This window comes from Pseudophryne corroboree, chromosome 4, assembly GCF_028390025.1.
Source record: "Pseudophryne corroboree isolate aPseCor3 chromosome 4, aPseCor3.hap2, whole genome shotgun sequence".
Lineage (NCBI taxonomy): Eukaryota > Metazoa > Chordata > Amphibia > Anura > Myobatrachidae > Pseudophryne > Pseudophryne corroboree.
The window spans coordinates 818,860,920-818,887,241 of NC_086447.1; the positions used below are offsets into that span (position 1 = coordinate 818,860,920).

Consider the following 26,322-nt stretch of genomic DNA (forward strand, 5'->3'; position numbering starts at 1 on the left):
GCGGGGGGTGCTGCGGGTGGGGGCACGAGTGCCGCGGGTGGGGGAGGGGCGGGGGGTGCTGTGGGTGTGGGTGGTACGGGTGGGGGAGGGGGTGGGAGTGCCGGCGGATGTGGTGGACACTGTGGGTGCCGCAGGTGGGGGAGCCGCGGGTGGGGTGGAGGGTGTAGCGGGGGGAGAGGTGGGTATGGGGGCGGGAGAGGGGCGGGGGTGCCGCGGGTGGGGGAGGGGCGGGGGTGCCGGGGTTTGAGGGTGCTGCGGGTGGGGGAGGGGGCGGGAGTGGTGCAGGTGGGGGAGGGGCGTGTACTGTCGGTGGAGGACAGATGTGGTGGGTGGTGTGGGTGCCACGGGTGGGGGAGGGGCGGGGGGTGCCGCGGGAGAGGGAGGGGGTGCTGCAGGTGTGGGTGCTATGGGTGGAGGAGGGGGTGGGAATGCCGAGGGTGGGGGAGGGGCATGTACCGCAGGTGCTGGAGGGGCGGGAGTGCCGCAGGTGGGGGAGGGGCGGGGAGTGCTTCAGGTGTGGGTGCAATGGGTGGGGGAGGGGGCGAGAGTGCCGTGCGTGGGGGAAGGGCGTCTGCCGCTGGTGCTGGAGGGGGGGAGTGCGCGGGTGGGGCGGGGGGTGCTTCAGGTGTGGGTTATATGGGTGGGGGAGGGGGCGGGAGTGCCGCGGGTGGGGGAGGGGCATCTGCCGTGGGTGGGGGAGGGGCGGGAGTGCCGCGGGTGGTGCTTCAGGTGTGGGTGCAATGGGTGGGGGAGGGGGCGAGAGTGCCGCGGGTGGGGGAGGGGCGTATGCCGTGTGTGGGGGAGGGATGGGAGTGCCGCGGGTGGGGGAGGGGCGGGGGGTGTTTCAGGTGTGGGTTATACGGGTGGGGGAGGGGCGGGAGTGCCGTGGGTGGGGGAGGGGCGGGAGTGCCGCGGGTGGGGGAGGGGCGGGGGGTGCTTCAGGTGTGGGTGCAATGGGTGGGGGAGGGGGCGAGAGTGCCGAGCGTGGGGGAGGGGCGTCTGCCGCTGGTGCTGGAGGGGGGAATGCCGCGGGTGGGGCGGGGGGGAGAGTGCTGCGGTTGGGGGAGGGGCGTCTGCCGCGGGTGGGGGAGGGGCGGGAGTGTTGCAGGTGGGGGAGGGGCTGCAGATGTGGGTGCAATGGGTGGGGGAGGGAGTGCCGCGGGTGGGGTAGGGGCGTGTGCCGCGGTTGGGGGAGGGAGTGCCGCGGGTGGGCGAGGGGCGCTGCAGGTGTGGGTGCCGCGGGTGGGAGGGTGCGGGGTGGCGCAGGGCATGTGCCGCGGGTGGGGGGCGTATATTGTGGAGGCTGTGGGTGCCGCAGGTGGGAGGGGGGCGGGTGCAGCAGGCCGAGGTCGTCCACAGCATTCTCAGCCTCACTGTCTGGCAAGACTCACCGGGTGCAGTGTCACAACTCACCAGGGTGCAGGGAGTGTACGGGGAGGAGGGAAAGAGGGGACTGGGCGGAGATGGGGAGGGGACTGGGCGGGGATGGGCGGACCGAGGGAGGGGACTGTTCCTGGCCTGCATCCAGCCACCCAGATCTGTGCCTGTGACTCCGCCCAGCGTTAGAAATGCAGGCACAGAGTCACAGGGCTAATATATAGGAGATCTTTAGTATTTGAAGCAACAATGTTACTCTTTGAAATAAAGTAGCCACGTGTTGATATTGAGTAGCAGAGAATGCTACAATTTGTGAGCACCCACAGTATAGTTGACAAAGTCCTGTAGGATGAATTTGTAGCAGTATTGTTTAACCTGTTACCGGCGTCCCGGTCCAGGAGACAGTTCAAACGGTAATTACCCGATCCAGCGGGATTGTATATAATACTCAGACAGTGTAATAGTGTCCGGTGTATGCTCACCCCACATATAGCTGCACGTTGCCTCTAGTAACAGTTGTGTCAGTGTCCGATTCCAATGTGCGGGATGGATAGCACACCTTCTCTCCAATTGGAGACACCCGCACCAGTGGATCTGCTATGTGTAGCCGCCGCTTCCAGCTCACTGGCACAGCACGTGCACAATGATGGAGAGCCAAATCGGCACTCTGCCGCTGCTCACTTGGCTCGTCTCAGCACACAGATGGTAGTTGTAATAGTAGGCAAATGCCGGCCGCCAATAGCTCATAGATGGAGAGCTGTAACGATCCGTGGCTCAGTGGATATCCGCTCAATCAACAGGGATGACGTCAACGCGTTTCGTCCCGTACAAACTCGGGACTTCCTCAAGAGTCTTGGTTTACTATAAAGGTATACAGAGCAGCTGATTGGTTGCCATGGGCAACTTCTCCACTGGCTCACTTCTCCACTTTTATCACTGCTTAGTACATGTCCCCCTGTTTATATTCATTATCCACACTTCCCAACTGTCCCTGAATGTCAGGGAGACTCCCTGAAATAGTAGCAGTCTCCCTGACTCCCTGAAGAATATATGATCAGAAGGTTGACAGTAAACATGTCAACATTCATAATGTCAACACCACAATGTCAACATCTTCAAACTGTCACCATGCGAATTGTTTACATTCTGAGGATGCCGACGTTTTGTTTAAGTATCGCTGGGTTAGTATTATAAGTAGATGCCTCCTGCATGCATTCGTGATGGTATCCGGACTATAGACCTACACTAAAAAGGTCTATAGTCAATAGGTCTACCACTATTGGAAGACATGCATTAGTTCGACAGGGTCAAAAGGTCAATAGGGTCAGAAGGTGGACATGTAACAGGTAGACAGTTCAAAAGGTCGACAGGGTATGGGATGTCACTATACCGACAGCAGCATCCCGTCCACCAGAATGCCACTAGCGGGGCGAACACCCCTTGCGGACGCCCACAGAGGGAGAATCACCTACCCCGCCGGTATTCTGGCAGCGGCATTGTGCCCCTGTCAGGATTTCGGCGTTGGTATTGTGAAAGCTGGGATCCCGACAGGCGGTATTTTAAACACATACCTATTTGTAATATAATACTGCATCGCATCAGATCACTAGTGACACCACTGGCTGGCTGGGTGACCCATGTGGTCATGCAGGCCGGCCGCCGCAGCTCCTTCCAAAAGGCCAGGAAATCTCCATCGGTTTTGGGAAACGGTTGCTGTCGCAGTCCCCAAATGGCTGCACACTCTCAGTCACTTAACAAGTGCAAAGACATAGCACCCATACTGCACATGCACAGTACTGGTCCAGTGTGTGCTAAAAGTACCGAACGTCAGTACTTTGCGTCGCTGCCAGAGCTGCGTAGGGATCCAAATCAGACCCTATGGCTACATACATTTCCAAAGAAGGAGCAGATGTATCAAGCAGTTAAAAGAGTGCCGAAGAGGACCAGTGAAGAAGTTGCCCATAGCAACCAATTGGCACTGAGGTACTGTAGCTTTAACTTCATTCTATAAAATGATAGTAGCTGCTTGCTATGGGCAACGTCTCCACTGGTCCACTTCTCCAATCTTTTCTCCATTTGACATATCTGCCCCAAGGTTTCTTGTGGACACTAATATGGAACCATTTGTGAATAATACACAATATGGGATGCGGTTACCATCCCGGCGGTCAGCATACCAACGCCGGGATCCCAACCAACACAATGCCCGCAGGGGGCCCAGGGTTATTCCCACTCGTGGGTGTCTACAACACACATAGAGTGGGAACAGAACCTGCCTCCGAGCCTGCAAGGGGATTTGTTGCACTTGCCCCCCTGCCGGTATTCTGGCGGCCGGGATCCCAGCATTGGTATGCTGACCATTGGGATCCCGGCCACCGGTAACCTGTACCGAACGCTACAATACATGGAAAAGCCCTGAAAAGTATCAGTCAGGAAACAGGGGCGGTCGCAGCAGTCTGAACCAGCAATTGTTGAGAACAGGTCTCTGTTCCCAGTCAGGGGCTGCCGTGGCTCTTCGTTCTGTATTAACTAACTGTATACAGTGCAGAGCAGCTCCCTAGTCCCCTTAATAGCGTCATGTGACATATCACTTCTGTGCCACTGATATGAGGACTCTGGAGCCGCTGCTCTACCCTGTATGCAGTCTGTATATGCAGAGCCAGAAGGACGCTGCCACAGCCCCAGAGTCTACTACTCACTTACATGGCAGGCTTGGGAGGAGGGGGTCCAGAAGGAGACTGCACGCAGACCCCTCCTCTCTTAATACAACCCTAAGAGAAATGTATAAAAAAACTACTAGCACGTGGCTAAGAGTCTTGAAGAACCTCAACAGATAGAGGAAGAAGAGGTGATCAGTAGTAGAGACATGATAAAGCTAATTATTTATCAAATAACATTCACTATAAATGGGTAAAAGACTCAGTACACAATTGGCGTATGGGGTACCGTAAGGGTACGCACTTAGCGTAGCAGACGCTTAGCCGTGGTCGAGACGCACATGCGACACGCTTGCTCACAACTTAACGCGTGGTGTCGAGCACGCTATAGGCGGCCGACTACCGTAATGCTACGCTACTAGCGTAGCGTACACTCGTGACCACGAGGAGAACACTAGCGGCGCAGACGCTCACGGGATGACACTCAGTAAACCTTGTATGCAACACAGTGAAAGATTGAATTTGTACTGTAAACCTTACTACTTAAATACTGTAGCGATATAACGCTGCTTAACCTTGTTAATACTAAAGCTGCTTGAGCGATTGAGACGCTCCGATTACCCTCTGCAATGTAATAAACACACAATACCTTGCTAAGGTTCCAACACCTTTACTAACAATATCTAGCTATGTAAAAAAAGAAATAAACAGTTAACAGTTCATACACTACAGGCTAACATCAATATCTAAGCAGAATAACTACACATAAATATACAATAGCGTCACAATCGCAAACAATAACATACAATGAGAGAGAGAGAGAGAGAGATCGTGGCAGAATACAGTCAGAGATTTAGAATGGTCACAGAGAATAACTTACACACACTGGGGAATGATCGCTGCGCAGTCCTGGTACCAGCTCCGAGTTAGTCAAGATGAAAACCGTTTGTGGAGAGAAGACTGAGCTGGCCAGGCTGGCTGTCCTTATATACACTGCGTACAGTATACTACAAAGGGACCTACAATCTCATTGTTCATTGGACACAGGAATGTCTCCTCGCATCATAACAAAAGGTCATAGGTTAGTTTGAACAGGTGGGCTGTGACTATATCAAACTGCTCAGGTGGGAGGGAATCTGAGAATTCCCGCCGCATGGATAATGAACCGCAAATATAGTAAATGTCCAGAAACCACTAATAGACATAACTATACGCAGGAGCGATTAATCTTTACCTAACCAGCACTGGATTGTTTCTAATAAAATGTTCTTTAGTTAGGTACCAAACACAACTGCTCAAACCCTGTCTGACCCTTCGTACCATGAAAAGAGGAATTCCTCTGTCCAGCGACCAGTTACATTAAACAAACTTACAGTCATTATTAAGGGGAACATTATCTATAAAACATACTATTTGGTTTTATTATTTAACGATTGAGTCGCCCGCTAGACGCACACAAACTCTACCGTAAATGCACATACCACGCGCTCGAGCGCATGGCCGAGGAGGCGCCATCACGCAGCTGCGAGTATCCGCACGCACGGGAGAGAATGTGCACGTGCAGCAGGCACGCGCATGGGGTGGATATATGGCAACGTGTAGCATGATATTTTTCCGACTTTTACAGACAGGAAGGAACATTCAGAGACGTGGGCCATGATCCAAGAGAAAATTGTATATGAAAGAGGTCAAGGAGGATGAGAAGTGAGCAGTTCTGGAGCAGTGCAGCACTGTGTTCTGTGCTGACCCTGCCCCCTGAACACGTAACGTCATGACATTATGCTGAGGAGGCAGGGTCGCTAGCTCCAGGAAGTATTATTATTTATTATTTATTTATTAACAGTTTCTTATATAGCATGACACTATAAGGACCATCCTTAGGACACTCTGGGTGGCTGTACAGGCTGTTGCATGGATGAACAGTGGCACAGCTGCGTCCAACACCCAGGGCCATCAAGAGCTGGCCAAATCTAGGGGAGTGGGGGTGGCTGCAGGGGACACCCTTCCTCTCAGCCTGCTACCGTTTGCTGTTCCTTTATAGTAGCACAGCCCAGCAGGGCACTGGGCAGTGAGAGGGGACTGCAGCAGCAGCAGTCTCCTCTCATTGCCCATTGTGCTGCTTGGCTGTGCAGCTATACAGACCTAGCTATTGGTAGTGAGCAGCAGCAGGGGTGATCGTAAACCTGGGCCCCTCCATCCGGCTCAGCTGCAGGTAAATAGTATCCACCCCTCACAGCATCACTGCCAACACCATAAAACTGAACCTGTAGATGGCAGATAAGCACAGGTATGGCCAGCTACCACAGAGGTTTGGCTAACCATCTAGGTCTGGACTCCTTGATAATTGATATAGTAATTAATGCTAGTGCATGCATGATAATGTGCCAGATTAATGACAGCAATGTACTGTAGAGAATACATCATAATCCTCTGCAGCATAAGGTAATATATGTATAATATATAATTCAAGTGCACAGTCTAGAACCTGATCCCTAGAGGAGGAGGTGGGCCCCCCAGGCAGTGGGGCCTACCGGTGGTTTCCCCTGTACCCCTGTGGGCCAGTCCGAGCCTGGCTATGGATACTATTCATAAAGCTCAAAATTCCATTAGCAAATGTGGGTGTGTGACATTGCCTGTCACGGATTTGCATGCACTAAGAGGTAGATTTATCCAAGCAGAAGAAAGCACAATATATCATAGAATGTCCTTAGTTGCAAAGTATACTTTTCCTTTATATAGTACATTACAGCATTAGTAGTGGACTGACTCTTCAGTGCCTATCAAAGCTTTTCTGGTGGCTGGCCATACACCCTATGGTGACTGGCCATACTCCCTTCTACAGATAAGCCAATGCACATGCTGCCTTTTAGAGCCTTGCCATTGCATTCTCCTTCTGGGCCCTTCATGCCTCAGTCTGACACTGCTTTCAAGACTGTGGGCTAGATGCATCAGCGCTTGGAAAGTGATAAAATGGAGAGTGAAAAAGCACCAGCCAATCAGCTCCTAACTGACATTTTGCAAACACAGCCTGTGACATGGCAGTTAGGACCTGATTTTTGGAAATGTTCTGGTTAGTCTATGTTGGTAGACTTGAAGGGGGATGCAGACACTATGATTCTACACCCTTATCCTATCCAACCAGCACAAGCACAGCTTGTGTTAATGAGACCTAAAAGGGTCAATGGACTGGACTCTGATAGGGAGTTTAGGTCCTAGTAAATAGTATTAAGACTTTATCAAATTATTAAAGTCTCAGAGAGAATCGGTACTTAGGACAAATATTCAGTGTAGACATGTAAAATTAGACTGTGGAGATGATAAAGAAAAAGGGGAGGAGGAGAAGGGAGGAAAAACAATTGGTGATCCTGCTGTTGGTGTATGGTCGAGATAGGTCACGAATTACAACACCGGGTATTCTCTGTGGGTCCCCCTCACAGATACTGACCCAGCCCACCACCGTTTTGCTTCCAAGATCGGACGAGATCGGGCTCTATCGGTGGGGTATGGTAGTAATTTCTTGGGCCCACTTTGGTCGACCTACCAATGAGAGTGCACCTAAGGAAGGATTTAACAGAGAACAGAAGAAATTGCGGATCTACTGTCTACGTTAGGCACAGGATTACCCCGTGGATCATAGATGCGAGTCCGCGGATATACCAAAGCAGGAAAAATAGAGAAAAAAGGGGTATACAAAGAAAAACCGAATGACTTGGAATTGTGTCAAGTGTCAGTACATAATATCATGTCAGCACTGTATTAAAGTTAGGATTATTAGGCATAAGCAATATCATGTCAATTTGGAAATTACCCTATTTTCAGAAATAAATAAAGGAAAAGAGGGGCACACAGGCCCTGATATGCGAATAGCCCTAATTCTCACATATATAGGTACATGGCATGAAAAAAAAAACATCCAAGAAGAGGGTTATTGAGATCAGGAAAATTGAACATCCATATCCACTGGTGGCTGGAAGAAATTTTTGTATATAACACGGGAAACTGACAGTCTCTGCCCAGATCCCTGGGTAATCCTCAAATGGAGTCCAAATGGTGCAATAAATGGGACTAAAAATCTAATTTAGACAGACTCCCGAAGAAAAAAATACAATAAAAAAAACTGTAAAGTGTGTGAATATATACTGACAAGTTATCTGGTCAAAGATTATCCAAGTCCCTGCATTCATCAATTGCATAATAAAAAAACAATTGGTATGGAATCTGTATTATAGAAAAAATTGGGTGTCTGCACCACTAACTATTGTCATTAGTACATAAAGTCTATACACTGGAAAAAAATATGGGGGGGTACCGATCCCTGCCCAGGTCCCTGGGTCAGTCTAGTGTTGATAGGATCTATAGGATGCTCCTCATGTCCTTAGTCTATGCTGGAATCCATACTGGAAAATGCGTTTCACCCATCCTCTGGGCTTGTTCACTTCCAATGCTGCAGCATATGGAGTTTCGCGGAATTCCGCCCCCCGAGCTGGGGACTCGGGAGGAGAGAGGAGGGGGGATTCAAAGTGCTCAAGAAGTGCCGCGGCGGGCGCCCCGTGTGGTTGCACGGCTCGCCCGCCGCAAGAAACGGCACTGATTGCAGGGCGCCATTTATTCAAGGGAAAGCAGGTAGGGCACAGGGCAGGGCACCCGCTTCCTACCTTGCTTGCTCGGAAGCAGGTCAATCCTCAGCCGGTGGCAGCGCCATCTTCCTAGTGACATCTGGGAAGATAGTGCATGTGCACAAGAGAGCAAAGACCTTCGCCAGGCTCCTCCAGAATATAATAGCATTAGTTTAATTTCTTGGTTTCTACATTACTACCAACTTCTACATTACTGGGAACTAACAGTACATTACATTGCATGAATGATGAATGCTATTCAAATTTAAAAAAATAATCTTTAAAATCATCTTTCAGAAGAATCCCTTGAATGCAAAGGAACTGCTAATGGGGGTAATTCTGGGTTGATCGCAGCAGGAAATTTGTTAGCAGTTGGGCAAAACCATGTGCACTGCAGGGGGGGCAGATATAACATTTGCAGAGAGAATTAGATTTAGGTGGGTTATTTTGTTTCTGTGCAGGGTAAATACTGGCTGCTTTATTTTTACACTGCAATTTAGATTTCAGTTTGAACACACCCCACCCAAATATAACTCTCTCTGCACGTTATATCTGCCACACCTGCAATGCAAATGGTTTTGCCCAACTACTAACAAATTTGCTGCTGCGATCAACTTGGAATTACCCCCATTGTGTAGTAGTCAATATTAGCATTTTTCGTAGTAAAATTTACCCGCTATCGTGCGAAAAAACACAGGATCCGGGATAAGTTCCTGGATCCATGTATTTTCGCGATTGCAGCCGCAAACTCCTGCCTCCGGACAGGTGAAACAAAAACCCTGCTAGTGCTAGCTAATGGGGATAATTGAATTACCCCATTGGGATCAATTAGCTGCTGTAATTTACCACAGCTAATTTAATTCCCCCCTTAGAAAGAAAAAAAGTGCATTGTTAAGGAAATATTTATAGATGCAGGGACTGATCCCTGCAAGCAGGGTCAACTGAGAGCTATACTGTCTAGGGGGGTAATTCAGAGTTGATTGCAGCAGCAAATTTGTTAGCAGTTGGGCAAAACCATGGGGGTCATTCCGAGTTGATCGCACGTAGCAACTTTTTGCTGCTCGTGCGATCAACTAGATGCCGCCTATGGGGGAGTGTATTTTAGCATAGCGGGGCTGCGATCGCTTGTGCAGCCCTGCTATGCTAAAAAAGTTTTGTGCAGACAAGACTAGCTCTGCAGTTACTTACCCTGTGCGATGGATCCAGCGATGAAGGTCCCGGAATTGACGTCAGACAACCGCCCTCCAAACGCCTGGACATGCCTGCGTTTGGATCTCCACGGCCGGAAAACGGTGAGTATCCGCCCCGGAACGCCTCCCCGCTGTCAATCTTCTTGCGATCGCGCTGGCGATCACTTTCTTCTCTCTTCTGGTTGTTGCCCGGCGATGGCTGTCTCTGGGCAATGACACGCATGCGCATTGCAGGCATCATGCATGAGCATTTCTGACCCGTTCACGTTGCAACGACGAACTGCTGCGTGCGAACAGGTCGGAATAACCCCCCCATGTGCACTGCAGGTGTGGCAGATATAACATTTGCAGAGAGAGTTAGATTTGGGTGGGTTATTTTGTTTCTGTGCAGGGTAAATCCTGGCTGCTTTATTTTTACACTGCAGTTTAGATTTCAGTTTGAACACACCCCACCCAAATCTAAAACTCTCTGCACATGTTATATCTGCCCCTCCCCCCCCCCCCCCCTGCAGTGCACATGGTTTTGTCCAACTGCTAACAAATTTGCTGCTGCGATCAACTCTGAATTAGGCCCTATGTGTGGAATGGATTTAGCATGTGTTTCTCCTACTGAGCAGAAGGGCAACGAGCGACCCTTTTACTATCAAGGCTCTACAAGATGCCTCCATCTAAAGGCTGTCAGATAATGCTGATATGTGCTGTTCAACAACATAGCTGCTGGCATTTTACTTCTTCCCTTCTGGAAGATCCTGCAGGAGGTCCAGGTGGGAGGTATAGGTGGGGCACGACTCTTCCAGTCACCCACGGCTCAATGCAGCAACTACTGAGCAGCGGGGTCAGACCCTCGGGGACTTGTTTCACTGCAAATTGCATCATCAAGCCCCAGGATCGCACACTTCACTGGGTAGGTTCCAGAGGACGGCTACAATCCTGACATTTGTCAGTCTCCCGGACATTCCGGGAGAGTAGACAGTAGCTGAAGAGCTACAGGATGCCTGTATGACTCTCCTTAATATAATAGGGCTGCAATATTCAGTGAGATAAAATGACACAGCATAAGTATTGCTTTAGAGATGGCCATCGTGGGTTATCGATCGATGGATAACCCACCGATGGCCATCGGTGGGTTATCCATTGATGGATAACCTCGATGGTGGGAAACCATCTGTAAGGGAACCATCAATGGTTTTGCCTATCGTTGGTCACCCTTACTTTAATATTGAGTGAGTTGCAAGCCAATCAGGGCCTGGGGGTGTGGCTTCACGGGTATCAGGGGGCAGAGCTGTGCTCTGTGTCCCTGACACCCTGGAAAAAATAATATAATATTTGATAGCTATTTATCATCGATAGCGGGAAACCATCTGGTTCTCCACCTTTGATGGTAAAAGTAGTTACCATCGGTCATATACCATCAATGATTTTGAATCATCGATGGCTGATGGCCATCCCTACAGCATCAGGGATTCGTTCCGACTAGAGCGTCAGGGATTTGTTCTGACGTCGGAACGAATCCCCGTCAGCCCAGATCATGTGTACACACTGGGGCGATGCTAATGAAGGACAGAAAAAACATGTTCTATCCTTCACTAGCATACTACAGGACGCTAGCGACAATGCTTGGTTAGACGTGCAGTACATCCAAACAACTGTCTGTCATTAGCGACCGCGGGAGCGCGCAAATCCCACGTACACACTGAGAGATGTAGGCAATATGTTACGAAATGGCATATCGTGTTGACATCACTCTAGTGTGTACCCTGCTTAAGAGGTTCAGAGTATCCACAGAACAAATACAGTAGCTGTATGCTACTTTGTGACATTAAAATGCATACCTTTGACTCCAGTAGCAAAGTTTATTTAATCTTTAAATAAATGCAAGCCGTTCATCTCTCATTACACTATCAGCAGGAAAGGCTGTAGTATTATTAATTTCCAGTTTACTGGCAGTTTCGTATTTACCATCCAAGTCACATGTAGGGTAGGAGTGCCAAGGAAATCAAAATCAGAAATTCACATTATCTGTTGTGGTTTAGCATATATGCGCAGCGCCTTCTGTACGTGGGCCTGCCAGCTGATTATTAGAAGAGTAAGTAATTCACAGGTTTGTTTTTTATAAAGAATATTAAGAGTCATTTATCTTAGACTCCCGGCTGCTGATGTTAGGTACAAGCACTGGAAGAAGGCAACCTGTTTCTGATTAAGCACTGCAATATGGACATTAAAACAACTAAACTAGTGATCATTTAAAGGTCAAGTTACCATTTTTTTTTAAATGTGTATAAAATAACATATTAATAGAATAACCTATAAAATAAAGGCACAAAGTTTAGATGGGTCGGTCTGCTAATTTACTAAAGGCAAAACATATGGGAATCCGACGTGAGTTCAAACTTTAGAACACAATTAGCTCACCATCAATGTTTGTTCAGTAGAAGTATAGAAATCCTTGTTTTACTATGCGTCCAGAAACCAGCTGCAAAGATGATGACAAGCCTACCGTAATAATAGACCTTCTGCAGTGCCATTCCTTGGGCTGGGTGAGCTGTGCAGTCGCACGGGGAGCTCTGCCGCCTGCTGCCAGTGGCCACCAGACGCACCGGGCTATCTGAACAGAGGCCTGGCCATGTTAAAGTTTTCTCTAACAAAGATGTCCACCGTCTGGGCAAGATGTACTAACCTCCCCCGCCGCGTTATCTGGCTTTTCTCAGCGCTCTTTGTATTATCTTTGCGGCTACTGGTCACCGCTCCACTCCCCGGCACTACCGTTGCTCCCACATGCTCCCCGTCTTCATTCTCCTCTCTGCCATCCGTATCATCACTTGGCTGTTCAGTGACTTCAGGGCATCTGTTGGTGTGTACATTTTCTCTGCCATACCACCTGCAACAGTACACACTTAATACTTGCCTGCTTTGTTGACCTCCTCTCTGAGCGAAGCAGAGGAGATACTGGAAGTTTGGAGGCAGGGCCGGACTCCCCGCGGCATTAGGCCCTGCACCAGTTGCAGCAACAATTACGCAATTCATTGGTCTGCGTGGAGGGTGTGGGGGCTGAATGAATTGATTTGAGTCATTTAGTCCCGCCCCCTCCATATGGACCCAAATTTTCCTATATTTTCCCCCCATCCTGCCCACTTCATTAGGAAGTGGATGGGATGTGGGAGATCTATCTATTGGGGGGTGCGGAGAACTACTACAAAAAAAAAAATGGAAGCAGCTTCCAGAGAGTAGGCAAGTATGACACAAATATTCCAACAGGTCAGTTGTTGATACAAGGTGGGGGGTAACACAGACACAGCAGACAGCTCTGGAAAGGGTGTGAACCCAGTGAGCTACTGCTGCAGTCACATACTGCATGGAGTCAGATTCAGCCCGAGGCACCCAGCAAAGTCTGCAGAGATCCTAGTGATCTGTGCAGTGCCTGATGCAAACTCGCCTGCCACAGGAAGGTTTATTATTTGGGTGGGTTTGTCGGCATCTTTGCATCACATCTTGAATCTGGAGTACTATACTTATAATGAAAAAAAATTGATGTTTAATTGTGTTCTAGAACTTCTAGGGGTATATGCAATTGCCGGCGAATCGCGGCAATTTTTCGCCCGTTTTTTAATTCGACACAATTCGACCGTCGAATTCCGGCAGGTGGGTGCCGGAATTCAACATATTCAATAAAAAACGGATTCGACAGTCCCGCTGTCAAAAAACGGCCGATTTGACGGATTTTGATCCGATTTTTAAAAATGGTCAAAAAACGGTAAAAAACCCGAAAAAAATTGCGTGGGGTCCCCCCTCCTAAGCATAACCAGCCTCGGGCTCTTCGAGCCGGTCCTGGTTCTAAAAATCTGGGGGGAAAACTGACAGGGGATCCCCCGTATTTTTAAAACCAGCACCGGGCTCTGCGCCTGGTGCTGGTGCAAAAAATACGGGGGACAAAAAGAGTAGGGGTCCCCCGTATTTTTTACACCAGCATCGGGCTCCACTAGCTGGGTAGATAATGCCACAGCCGGGGGTCACTTTTATACAGCGCCCTGCTGCCGTGGCATTAAATACGCAACTAGTCACCCCTGGCCGGGGTACCCTGGAGGAGTGGGGACCCCTTCAATCAAGGGGTCCCCCCCCTCCAGCCACCCAAGGGCCAGGGGTGAAGCCCGAGGCTGTCCCCCCCATCCAAGGGCTGCAGATGGGGGGCTGATAGCCTTTTGATTAATGAAAGAATATTGTTTTTTCCAGTAGTACTACAAGTCCCAGCAAGCCTCCCCCGCAAGCTGGTACTTGGAGAACCACAAGTACCAGCATGCGGGAGAAAAACGGGCCCGCTGGTACCTGTAGTTCTACTGGGAAAAGAATACCCAAATAAAAACAGGACACAGACACCGTGAAAGTAAAAGTTTATTTCATACATGCCGACACATACATACTTACCTATGTTGACCCGCCGACTGCCACGTCTCCAATGTCGCCGACGATCCGGGGTACCTGTGAATAAAATTATACTCACCTGATCCAGTGTCCTGGTCTTTTATAATCCACGTACTTGGCAAAAAAAAAAAAACGAACACCCGGACCAGGTGGACTGAAAGGGGTCCCATGTTTACACATGGGCAGTGGCGTCACAATGCGGGGCGGGGGGTGCGGCCCGCACCCGGGTGTGACGCCTGGAGGAGGGTGACACCAAATGTCAGCTCCTCCGCACTGACAGGAACCAGGTGCTGCAGTGAGAAAGTCTCCTACAGCACCCGGCTCCTGTCACAGAAGAGGAGCCAACAGCGGACGGAGACTGGCTCTGGGGGAAGCCCAGCATCTCCGGAGTGGCGATTCCGGGATCCCCGCGAAGCCACGCACCCTAAGTACAAGGCCACGCCAGGAGATCAGGGGCGCGCAGCGGGTGACACCAAACCCAGTGACGCCTCTGCACATGGGACCCCTTTCCCCGAATGCAGAGACCCCCCCGTGACTCCTGTCACAGAAAGGTCCCTTCAGCCAATCAGGAAGCGCCACTTCGTGGCACTCACCTGATTGGCTCTGCGAGTCTAAGCTCATACGCGCATTGCACAGCCCCCTCCATTACTTTCAATGGTGGGAACTTTGCGGTCAGCGGTGAGGTCACCCGCGGTCAGCGGCTGACCGCGGTTAACCCCACCGATGACCGCAAAGTTCCCACCATTGAAACTAATGGAGGGAGCTGTGCGATGCGCTGTCTGCCAGCTCAGACGCGCATACAGCCAATCAGGAGAGTGCCACGAAGTGGCGCTTCCTGATTGGCTGAAGGGACCTTTCTGTGACAGGAGTCATGGGGGGTCTCTGCATTCGGGGGGAAAGGGGTCCCATGTGTAAACATGGGACCCCTTTCAGTCCGCCTGGTCCGGGTGTTCGTTTTTTTTTTTTTTGCCAAGCACGTGGATTATAAAAGACCAGGACACTGGATCAGGTAAGTATAATTTTATTCACAGGTAACCCGGATCGTCGGCGACATTGGAGACGTGGCAGTCGGCGGGTCAACATAGGTAAGTATGTATGTGTCGGCATGTATGAAATAAACTTTTACTTTCACGGTGTCTGTGTCCTGTTTTTATTTGGGTATTTTTTCCCCAGTAGAACTACAGGTACCAGCGGGCCCGTTTTTCTCCCGCATGCTGGTACTTGTGGTTCTCCAAGTACCAGCTTGCGAGGGAGGCTTGCTGGGACTTGTAGTACTACTGGAAAAAACAATATTCTTTCATTTTTCAAAAGGCTATCAGCCCCCCATCTGCAGCCCTTGGATGGGGGGGACAGCCTCGGGCTTCACCCCTGGCCCTTGGGTGGCTGGAGGGGGGGGACCCCTTGATTGAAGGGGTCCCCACTCCTCCAGGGTACCCCGGCCAGTGGTGACTAGTTTCGTATTTAATGACACGGCCGCAGGGCGCTGTATAAAAGTGACCCCCGGCTGTGGCATTATCTACCCAGCTAGTGGAGCCCGATGCTGGTGTAAAAAATACAGGGGACCCCTACTCTTTTTGTCCCCCGTATTTTTTGCACCAGCACCAGGCGCAGAGCCCGGTGCTGGTTTTAAAAATACGGGGGATCCCCTGTCAGTTTTTCCCCCGGATTTTTAGAACCAGGACCGGCTCGAAGAGCCCGAGGCTGGTTATGCTTTGGAGGGGGACCCCACGCATTTTTTTTTCTTATTTTTACCCCATTCCATTTAAAAAAATATATATATATTTTTAAAAATATATAAATAATACTTGTGCCTCCTAAATATACAAACCATGTACCTAATCCCTTCTAATATAAATAGATATGCTAAAACCAATAAAAAAACACAAAAAAAACATGTTTTTAAAATTTTTTATTACATTCCGCCAGCAAAGTGTGGCGGATTAAATATGATGAATTTACTGTCTAAAAACACTGTTGTCGAATTTACAATCTTCAATTGAATATACTTTTGTCGAATTGCCACATTTGTACCATTGCAGAAATGTCGAATTTGACAAATGTCGAATTTCAAAAAGTCGAATTTGGAAAGTCCGTTTTTTTGACGAAAAGTACTGAATTGCATTGTCGAATTATTTTTTTTTGGCGAAAATATCCCGTTTTTTGACATTTTCGGGAATTCGACCGCAATTGCATATACCCCCTAGTCTGAATTTCCGTCGGTTTTGCCTTTAGTAAATCAGCACATTGCAAAACCTCCAGAAATCCACTGCAAACCCCAAACTGATTTGTAGTAAATGTACCCTAAGAGACAATAACCTGGATACCCATGTGGGGTACCCCTGATTGTTGCCTTACCCTAACTGTTGCCTAACTATACCCCTAATTGTTGCATTACCCTACCCCTAATTGTTTTCTAACCCTAACCCTAATTGTTGTCTAACCCTAGCCTTAATTTTTGCCTAAACCTACCCCTAATTGTTGTCTAACCATACCCCTAATCGTTGCCTAACCCTACCCCTAATTGTTACCTAACCCTCCCCCTAATTGTTGCCTAACCATATCCCTAATTATTGCCTAACCCTAATTGATGTCTAACCCTACCACTCATTTTTGCCTAAACCTACCCCTAATTATTGCCTAACACTAACCCTAATTGTTGCCTAACCCTACCCCTAATTATTAATTAAAAAAAGTACTGTATATATCCCAATGCCCTGAAAGAAAGCAGCTGGAAAAGGGGTTGTCAAGCCCAATAACAGTATAATCTAAGAAATATTTTGAACCAGCGTTCGAAGTTGTTTGTCTAAATTAAATGTATACGATGGATGAAACTAAAAATAAAACAATTAATTTAAAAACTTAGATTTGTTTAAAACAAATGGAATATGAATTTTTGCACAATAGCTCTGAGAATCAATATTAAAATGTCAAGAAGCTACCAGTGATCATTTCCACCTGTAGGATTCCGAACCAAACATTAATGTTAAGTTTAATCTCCTTTTATCAGATGATTGTAGCATAAGTACTGATAGAAATTCTGTGCTCCTGTAGCATAGTATTAGCAGCTGGTATTACCCGATTCTCGGCGCTCACACACAGGTGTCAGCAGAGGCAGCTTGCAGTGGCTGTGAAGGTGTATTCACAGGGTATCCATACAGAGCTGATTGTTTGCAGAATGAAGATAGGAGAATTCCAAAACAATATTCAGTAGATGGTCCTTATCTGGATCTAGTAGTGGTGTATAGTGCAGGTCCTGGTAGTATTTGATACCCCTAATTGTTGCCTAACCCTAACCGTTGTCTAACCCTACCCTAATTTTTACGTAAACCTACCCCTAATTGTTGCCTAACCCTAATTGTTGCCTATCCCTAACTTTAATAGTTGCCTATTCCTAACCCTGATTGTTGCCTAACCCTAAAAGTCAACATTATATAAATGTCAAGATTGTGGAAGGTGACATGTTAAGTGTAGACATTTTTATATGATGACATTCAGAACATGTCAACATTTTGATTATTGACACTCTGAATGTCGACATGATGACTGGAACCTGTAAATCTTTACTAATACCTCCTTGCCGGGCTGTAATTAGAGGTGTGCGAGCGTTGCAATTACACAGAGCGCAGGTCTCTGTGTGGTCGGCACCATAGTTTCCCCACAGTCCTTGCATCTGGCTAGCAGAGGGATACGGTACCTGAGGATACTCCTGGCAGTGCTGTTCCTCCCCTTGTCATGACGTCATGCATTTGGGGGGGGGGGGGGGGGGCTGCGTAGGGTGCCATAAATCCCGGTTACAGTGCTGCCCCCTTTTATGTGTAATGCTTTTTTTAGGGCTTTTTTGTCCAATATAGTAAAGTAGTTGTAAAATGGATATAGAAAATAGGCTGGGAAAGTGCGCTTGGGTGGTGGGCCTGGGTTACACCAGGGTTTATCTCTTTCCTACAGTTTTAGATGTAAACTGGATTTAACAAGGTAAGAACCCAGGCTAGTAACAGAGAGCTCCTGCATTTCCTTGGCTATTACTAGGGTTTGCTCCATGTGAGGTTACCATGGAAATATCAAACACTCAGCCACATCTATTGTTAGCTGGGAGATCAGGAGCCAGATTTGTGCTCATCAGATTTAAGGGGGGTACACACGGAGAGATCCGTGCTTAAAATCTAAGCAATCTTGCTAGATTGCTTAGATTTTAAGCACGGATCTGCCGTGTGTATGCCCTCCAGCGATAGCGATGCGCGGCTCCGCGCATCGCTTTCGCCGATGCTAGATTGAGCCGTTGTGTGAAGTGAGCGGCCCCCCGTCGGCTTTCCCCCTCGCTCAGCACATCGCGCTGTGCTGAGCGGGGTGAGAGATGTGTGCTGAGCGGTTTGTGTTAAGATCGCTCAGCACACATCTCTCCCGTGAGTACCCCCCTTTACTTTCATTGTTAAGGGCTAGGAGTACATCAGATATAGGGCCCAATTCAAGGTTCACTGCAAAACAGCATTTTCCTCTAATGGACAAAACCATGTGCACTGCAGGGGGGGGGGGGGCAGATATAACATATGCAGAGAGAGTTAGATTTGGGTGTGGTGTGTTCAAACTGAAATCTAAATTGTAGTGGAAAAATAAAGCAGGCAGTGTTTACCCTGCACAGAAACAAAATGACCCACCCAAATCTAACTCTCTCTGCACATGTTATATCTGCTCCACATGCAGTGCACATGGTTTTGCCCATTAGAGGAAAATGTTATTTTGCAATCAATCTTGAATTAAGCCCTTAGTACAGAAAGGTTTTATCTGCCTTAAAAAAAACTCTGCTCAGTTTGTAACTACTAGGAAGCAAACATACATGCATTATATAAACATATGCATGTCTTTTAAAACAGCCATCACTATATTTCTATACTACATGTAATTTTAGAATAAAGTCTGTTAGTCTGTTGTTATAGATACGTTTCATGGATCACTAAATCTAATATAACAGTTTTTTTCTAATGGAAAGAGAGCTACTGTAGCAACCAACCACATTCTTATTATCATTTATTTACTGCATTCTAAGACATGTTAGCTTTAATCTGACTGGTTGCTATGGGCAAATCCTCCACTTGTTCTCTTTAGAAAGTTTAATAAAGGCCCTCATTCCGAGTTGTTCGCTCGCTAGCTGCTTTTAGCAGCATTGCAAACGCTAGGCCGCCGCCCTCTGGGAGTGTATCTTAGCTTAGCAGAATAGCGAACGAAAGATTAGCAGAACTGCTACTAAATAATTCACTGCAGTTTCTGAGTAGCTCCAGACCTACTCCTAGACTGCTATCACCTCAGTCCGTTTAGTTCCTGGTTTGAACGCCCTGCGTTCGGCCAGCCACTCCCCCGTTTCTCCAGCCACTCCTGCGTTTTTACCTGGCACGCCTGCGTTTTTTTAGCACACTCCCTGAAAACGGTCAGTTTCCGCCCAGAAACACCCACTTCCTGTCAATCACACTACGATCACTCCAGCGATGAAAAAACGTTGCTCGAGCTTGTGTAAATCTACAAAGTTTTGTGTGAAAGTACTTAGCACATGAGCGCTGCGTACCATGCGCATGCGCTTTTTTGCCATTTTTTCACTTGATCGCTGCACTGCGAAAATCGGCAGCGAGCGAACAACTCGGAATGACCCCCAAAGTTCCCCGTGAAACAAAATGTGGAATTACAAACATTCCTTCTGAAGAAGGGACATTCAATATAACATTTCAATTGGAGTGAACAGAATTTATGTCTCTACTTTTCAATCAGGAGTGCCAACATGGTCATTATGTAGATATGGAACATGTTGACTTTGACCATGGCAACATTCAGGATGTGTTTTTATTATGAGTATATCTCTAATGCTAACCCTAACCCTTACAATAACCATAACGGTAACCCTCTTGCTAATCTTAATGCTAACAGTAGCCCAAACATTAACCCTATAACTAATATTACACTGCATTTTGCAATCTGTTGTATTTCATATGAACCATGCATTGAACTAATATTTGTATATTTAATCTTAAAATAGATAAGTTGTGTCCTTATTGCTCTAAACCAGTGGTCTTCAAGGACCCCCAACAGGTCACCTAGCAGATGCACAGGTGTATTCATTACTCACTGACACATTTTAAAAGATCCACAGGTGGAGCTAAGTATTTCACTTGTGGTTCTATGAGGAGACCTGGAAAATGTGAACTGTTGGGGGTCCTTAAGGACCAAGTTTGTGAACCACTGGTCCACATTGGGCGAGATTCAAATATTCCTGACGCCGGCAGCCACTAGTCGGATATTAAAATCTAGCTCCCTTCAGGCGCGATTGGCTGCCGGCGTCTACATTTCAGCTTGCACCCGCGGGGGATGGCGAGCTGAAATGTGTGAAAAGTGTTGCGCTCATTAGTTTAGTTGGGTTTAGCCGCTTTACGCGGAGAAACCTGACACTAATGGGCACGATCAGCACGATTAGGGGCATCTAATGAATATCTCCTCCTGCGATCTCCCGTCACTTTAGATGGGAGATCGGGGGCGATAACATTTGAATTCCCCCCATCGTGTTCATGTTCATTTTTATGTTGACATTTTATCCATTTTAACATTATAACTGTCGACATTCAGACTGCATCCCTTTTCAATCTCATGATAAAACCACATTGCTTGAGAGAAACCTTTCTAGGGGTTGCTGTGCTCTGTACTATTTACGGGAGTGCTTAATTCTCACGAGTACCGATTGTATCCCATTTCTGTGTTATTAACTTGTAAGCGTTTGATGTCCCTGTCACATTTTGTTTCATTTATCTATAAGTAAAGTAATACATTTTGAAAAAATCACTTAAGAAATGAACGGTTGCCAAGTTAGGTGGAAAATAGTCTATAGCTGAAGCTGAGAGGGGTCATGGTGTGCTTTACTTTAGTGTAGTCACAAAAGCCATCATGTGAATAGGCCTTTCCCAGTACATCCTTTCTTACTTTAAAGTGCTTAGCAACGTAAAGCAATAAACATTCCAGACAGCTCGTTAACTAACAATGGCCAAAGATGCTTCAACTAAATCTATACATACAGGAAACAAATTGCTGTCTAGCAACTAGGCTCAAATCATCAAACGAAAAACTTTTTTCTAAAGAAAGCTGTACCATATAATGTAGGCTTAAGTATCCTGTCATTATTTTATTCTCCCAAGATATAACTTCATGAATTATCCCTACTTAAATTTAACAGAGGTCACAATTATAGCAAGCTTTCTAAAGACTTAAAGGCCTATATATTAAGATGAAATTAATGCGGGAATGACAGTTTCCACATAATTTAAGAATCAAACCCATTAAACAATTTCCCAGCATAAGAGATCCCAGAGATATCTCCTGTTTTAGGAAAATTAAAGGCCCATACACACTAGAGGAGTTTTTCCATAGCGATAACGACGGGATTGAACAATCTGATCGTTCACATCGTCTAGTGTGTACTATGGGCTATATGCAGGGGTTCTCAAACTTGGTCCTCAGGAAACCAAACAGTTCATGTTTTCAAGGTTCCCTCTGGATCTTTAAATTGTGGCAGTTGGTCATACACCTGTGCCCAGCTACATACTGTATTAACTAGTCTGGTGTTTCTCAACCCTTGTGTTCTGGACCCCAAACAGTTCACATTTTCCAAATCACCTAGCAGGTGCACAGGGGTATGACTGTCATAATTTAAATAAAAGATGAACAGGTGACATGGAAATCATGAACTGTTTGAGATCCTGAAGGCTGAGTTTGAGAATCACTGGGCTAAAGTATTCCTCTCTATCAGTGGACAGTGCAAACAGAAAGGGCCTTAACTAAGAGTGGCCCGAGCATTCTCCAGGGTATAGGGGCCTGGCACCATTTCCACTCATGTATTTGAACTGCAGCTTCCTCCTGGTCTTTGTGGGACCATCCCACAGCTACTCTGTCTAATGTATAGTAAATAGGCCCCTTTACCTTCACATAAAGCATTTGTATTGCTGGGTTTATTGAAGAGCGCATATTTCTAAAATGGCCAGCAATCCGCAATGAAGTAACTGAATACGCTCTTGACAGGGGTTCACTACGATATGCCGGCGGTCGGGCTCCCAGCGACCAGCATACCGGCGCTGGGACCCCGACCGCTGGCTTACCGACAGTGTGGCGAGCGCAAATGAGCCCCTTGTGGGCTCGCTGCGCTCGCCACGCTACGGGCACGGTGGCGCGCTACGCGCGCCACACTATTTTATTCTCCCGCCAGGGGGGTCGTGGACCCCCACGAGGGAGAATAAGTGTCGGTATGCCGGCTGTCGGGATCCCGGCGCCGGTATACTGTGCGCCGGGATCCCGTCAGTCGACATACAGAAGACCACCCCTTGACAGATATTCACTATTAGTTCATCTATTACTTTGTCTCTTTACATGAGAAATACCAGTGAGTCAGGCAATTTTATTAGAAAGAGATCCCTTTAATTTGTCTCACAAAGAATTGGAAGATTTACAAGAATTCAGGTTCCACTAATTTTATGACTGGATATAAGTACATTATGTATTGATTTCACCCTTTATAATAGAAGCAGCATTGCGTATTCTATTTACTTTTACTTTTCCTTTGAATAGGGAACACATACTACCTTTACAGTATATAGGAGCGCTGAGAAAGTGGAATAATGTTTTATTTTGAACTACAGATTTAGCCAAATATTGCAGTGATCCTGTCTTAGAATTCATAGGCAGCATCTCAGTAAGCGTGGACAGCTTTCTTTATACTCATAGGCCCCAAAAGATAACATTCTGTTACGCCTGTCATCCCTTAACAACAGCTTGCCCAAGTCACACAGACACACAGTAGAGTAGTTCTGATGCCTGAAGGCCCAGTAGAGACCAGTAACACTGTACAAGAGCCTGTAAGTCAGTTGTAAAGCAGTTGCAATTGCGGACCATCAAAAATAAGAATTTACTTACCGATAATTCTATTTCTCATAGTCCGTAGTGGATGCTGGGGACTCCGAAAGGACCATGGGGAATAGCGGCTCCGCAGGAGACTGGGCACAAAGTAAAAGCTTTAGGACTAGCTGGTGTGCACTGGCTCCTCCCCCTATGACCCTCCTCCAAGCCTCAGTTAGGATACTGTGCCTGGACGAGCGTACACAATAAGGAAGGATTTGAATCCCGGGTAAGACTCATACCAGCCACACCAATCACACCGTACAACTTGTGATCTGAACCCAGTTAACAGCATGATAACAGAAGGAGCCTCTGAAAAGATGGCTCACAACAACAATAACCCGATTTTTGTAACAATAACTATGTACAAGTAATGCAGACAATCCGCACTTGGGATGGGCGCCCAGCATCCACTACGGACTATGAGAAATAGAATTATCGGTAAGTAAATTATTATTTTCTCTAACGTCCTAGTGGATGCTGGGGACTCCGAAAGGACCATGGGGATTATACCAAAGCTCCCAAACGGGCGGGAGAGTGCGGATGACTCTGCAGCACCGAATGAGAGAACTCCAGGTCCTCCTCAGCCAGGGTATCAAATTTGTAGAATTTAGCAAACGTGTTTGCCCCTGACCAAGTAGCTGCTCGGCAAAGTTGTAAAGCCGAGACCCCTCGGGCAGCCGCCCAAGATGAGCCCACTTTCCGTGTGGAATGGGCTTTTACAGATTTTGGCTGTGGCAGGCCTGCCACAGAATGTGCAAGCTGAATTGTACTACAAATCCAACGAGCAACTGTCTGCTTAGAAGCAGGAGCACCCAGCTTGTTGGGTGCATACAGGATAAACAGCGAATCAGATTTCCTGACTCCAGCCGTCCTGGAAACATATATTTTCAGGGCCCTGACTACGTCCAGCAACTTGGAATCCTCCAAGTCCCTAGTAGCCGCAGGCACCACAATAGGCTGGTTTAAGTGAAATGCTGAAACCACCTTAGGGAGAAATTGAGGACGAGTCCTCAATTCTGCCCTGTCCGTATGAAAAATTAGGTAAGAGCTTTTATAGGATAAAGCCGCCAATTCTGAGACACGCCTGGCTGAAGCCAGGGCTAACAGCATTACCACTTTCCATGTGAGATATTTTAAGTCCACAGTGGTGAGTGGTTCAAACCAATGTGATTTTAGGAATCCCAAAACTACATTGAGATCCCAAGGTGCCACTGGAGGCACAAAAGGAGGCTGTATATGCAGTACTCCCTTGACAAACGTCTGAACTTCAGGAACAGAAGCCAGTTCTTTTTGGAAGAATATTGACAGGGCCGAAATTTGAACCTTAATGGACCCTAATTTGAGGCCCATAGACAGTCCTGTTTGCAGGAAATGCAGGAAACGACCCAGTGGAAATTCCTCTGTAGGGGCCTTCCTGGCCTCGCACCACGCAACATATTTACGCCAAATACGGTGATAATGTTGTATGGTTACATCCTTCCTGGCTTTGATCAGGGTAGGGATGACTTCATCCGGAATGCCTTTTTCCTTCAGGATCCGGCGTTCAACCGCCATGCCATCAAACGCAGCCGCGGTAAGTCTTGGAACAGACATGGTCCCTGCTGGAGCAGGTCCTTTCTTAGAGGTAGAGGCCACGGGTCTTCCGTGAGCATCTCTTGAATTTCCGGGTACCAAGTCCTTCTTGGCCAATCCGGAGCCACGAGTATAGTCTTTACTCCTCTCCTTCTTATGATTCTCAGTACTTTTGGTATGAGAGGAAGAGGAGGGAACACATACACTGACTGGTACACCCACGGTGTTACCAGAGCGTCCACAGCTATTGCCTGAGGGTCCCTTGACCTGGCGCAATATCTGTCCAGTTTTTTGTTGAGGCGGGACGCCATCATGTCCACCTTTGGTTTTTCCCAACGGTTCACAATCATGTGGAAGACTTCTGGGTGAAGTCCCCACTCCCCCGGGTGAAGATCGTGTCTGCTGAGGAAGTCTGCTTCCCAGTTGTCCACTCCCGGAATGAACACTGCTGACAGTGCTATCACATGATTCTCCGCCCAGCGAAGAATCCTTGCCACTTCCATCATTGCCCCCCTGCTTCTTGTGCCGCCCTGTCTGTTTACGTGGGCGACTGCCGTGATGTTGTCCGACTGGATCAACACCGGCTGACCCTGAAGCAGAGGTCTTGCCTGACTTAGGGCATTGTAAATGGCCCTTAGTTCCAGGATATTTATGTGAAGTGACGTTTCCATGCTTGACCACAAGCCCTGGAAATTTCTTCCCTGTGTGACTGCTCCCCAGCCTCTCAGGCTGGCATCCGTGGTCACCAGGACCCAATCCTGAATGCCGAATCTGCGGCCCTCTAGGAGATGAGCACTCTGTAACCACCACAGGAGAGACACCCTTGTCCTTGGAGACAGGGTTATCCGCTGATGCATTTGAAGATGCGACCCGGACCATTTGTCCAGCAGATCCCACTGAAAAGTTCTTGCGTGGAATCTGCCGAATGGAATCGCTTCGTAAGAAGCCACCATCTTTCCCAGGACCCTTGTGCATTGATGTACTGACACTTGGCCTGGTCTTAGGAGGTTCCTGACTAGGTCGGATAACTCCTTGGCTTTCTCCTCCGGGAGAAACACCTTTTTCTGTACTGTGTCCAGAATCATCCCTAGGAACAGCAGACGTGTCGTCGGAACCAGCTGCAATTTTGGAATATTTAGAATCCATCCGTGCTGTCGTAGTACTACTTGAGATAGTGCTACTCCGACCTCTAACTGTTCTCTGGACCTTGCCCTTATCAGGAGATCGTCCAAGTAAGGGATAATTAAGACGCCTTTTCTTCGAAGAAGAATCATCATTTCGGCCATTACCTTGGTAAAGACCCGGGGTGCCGTGGACAATCCAAACGGCAGCGTCTGAAACTGATAGTGACAGTTCTGTACCACAAACCTGAGGTACCCTTGGTGAGAAGGGCAAATTGGGACATGGAGGTAAGCATCCTTGATGTCCAGAGACACCATATAGTTCCCTTCTTCCAGGTTCGCTATCACTGCTCTGAGTGACTCCATCTTGAACTTGAACCTTTTTATGTAAGTGTTCAAGGATTTCAGATTTAAAATGGGTCTCACCGAGCCGTCCAGCTTCGGTACCACAAAC

The 26,322-nt window shown here is 47.7% G+C and overlaps 1 protein-coding gene and 1 pseudogene across 1 annotated transcript in view; both read right to left on the reverse strand.

Moving 5' to 3' along the window:
• The window catches only part of LOC134910449 (rho-associated protein kinase 2-like), a 210,723-nt gene that overhangs the window by 152,213 nt on the left and 32,188 nt on the right, over positions 1-26,322 (reverse strand). The gene's annotated exons all lie outside the window — the stretch shown is intronic.
• On the reverse strand, positions 7,431-7,549 carry LOC134912954 (5S ribosomal RNA; annotated as a pseudogene).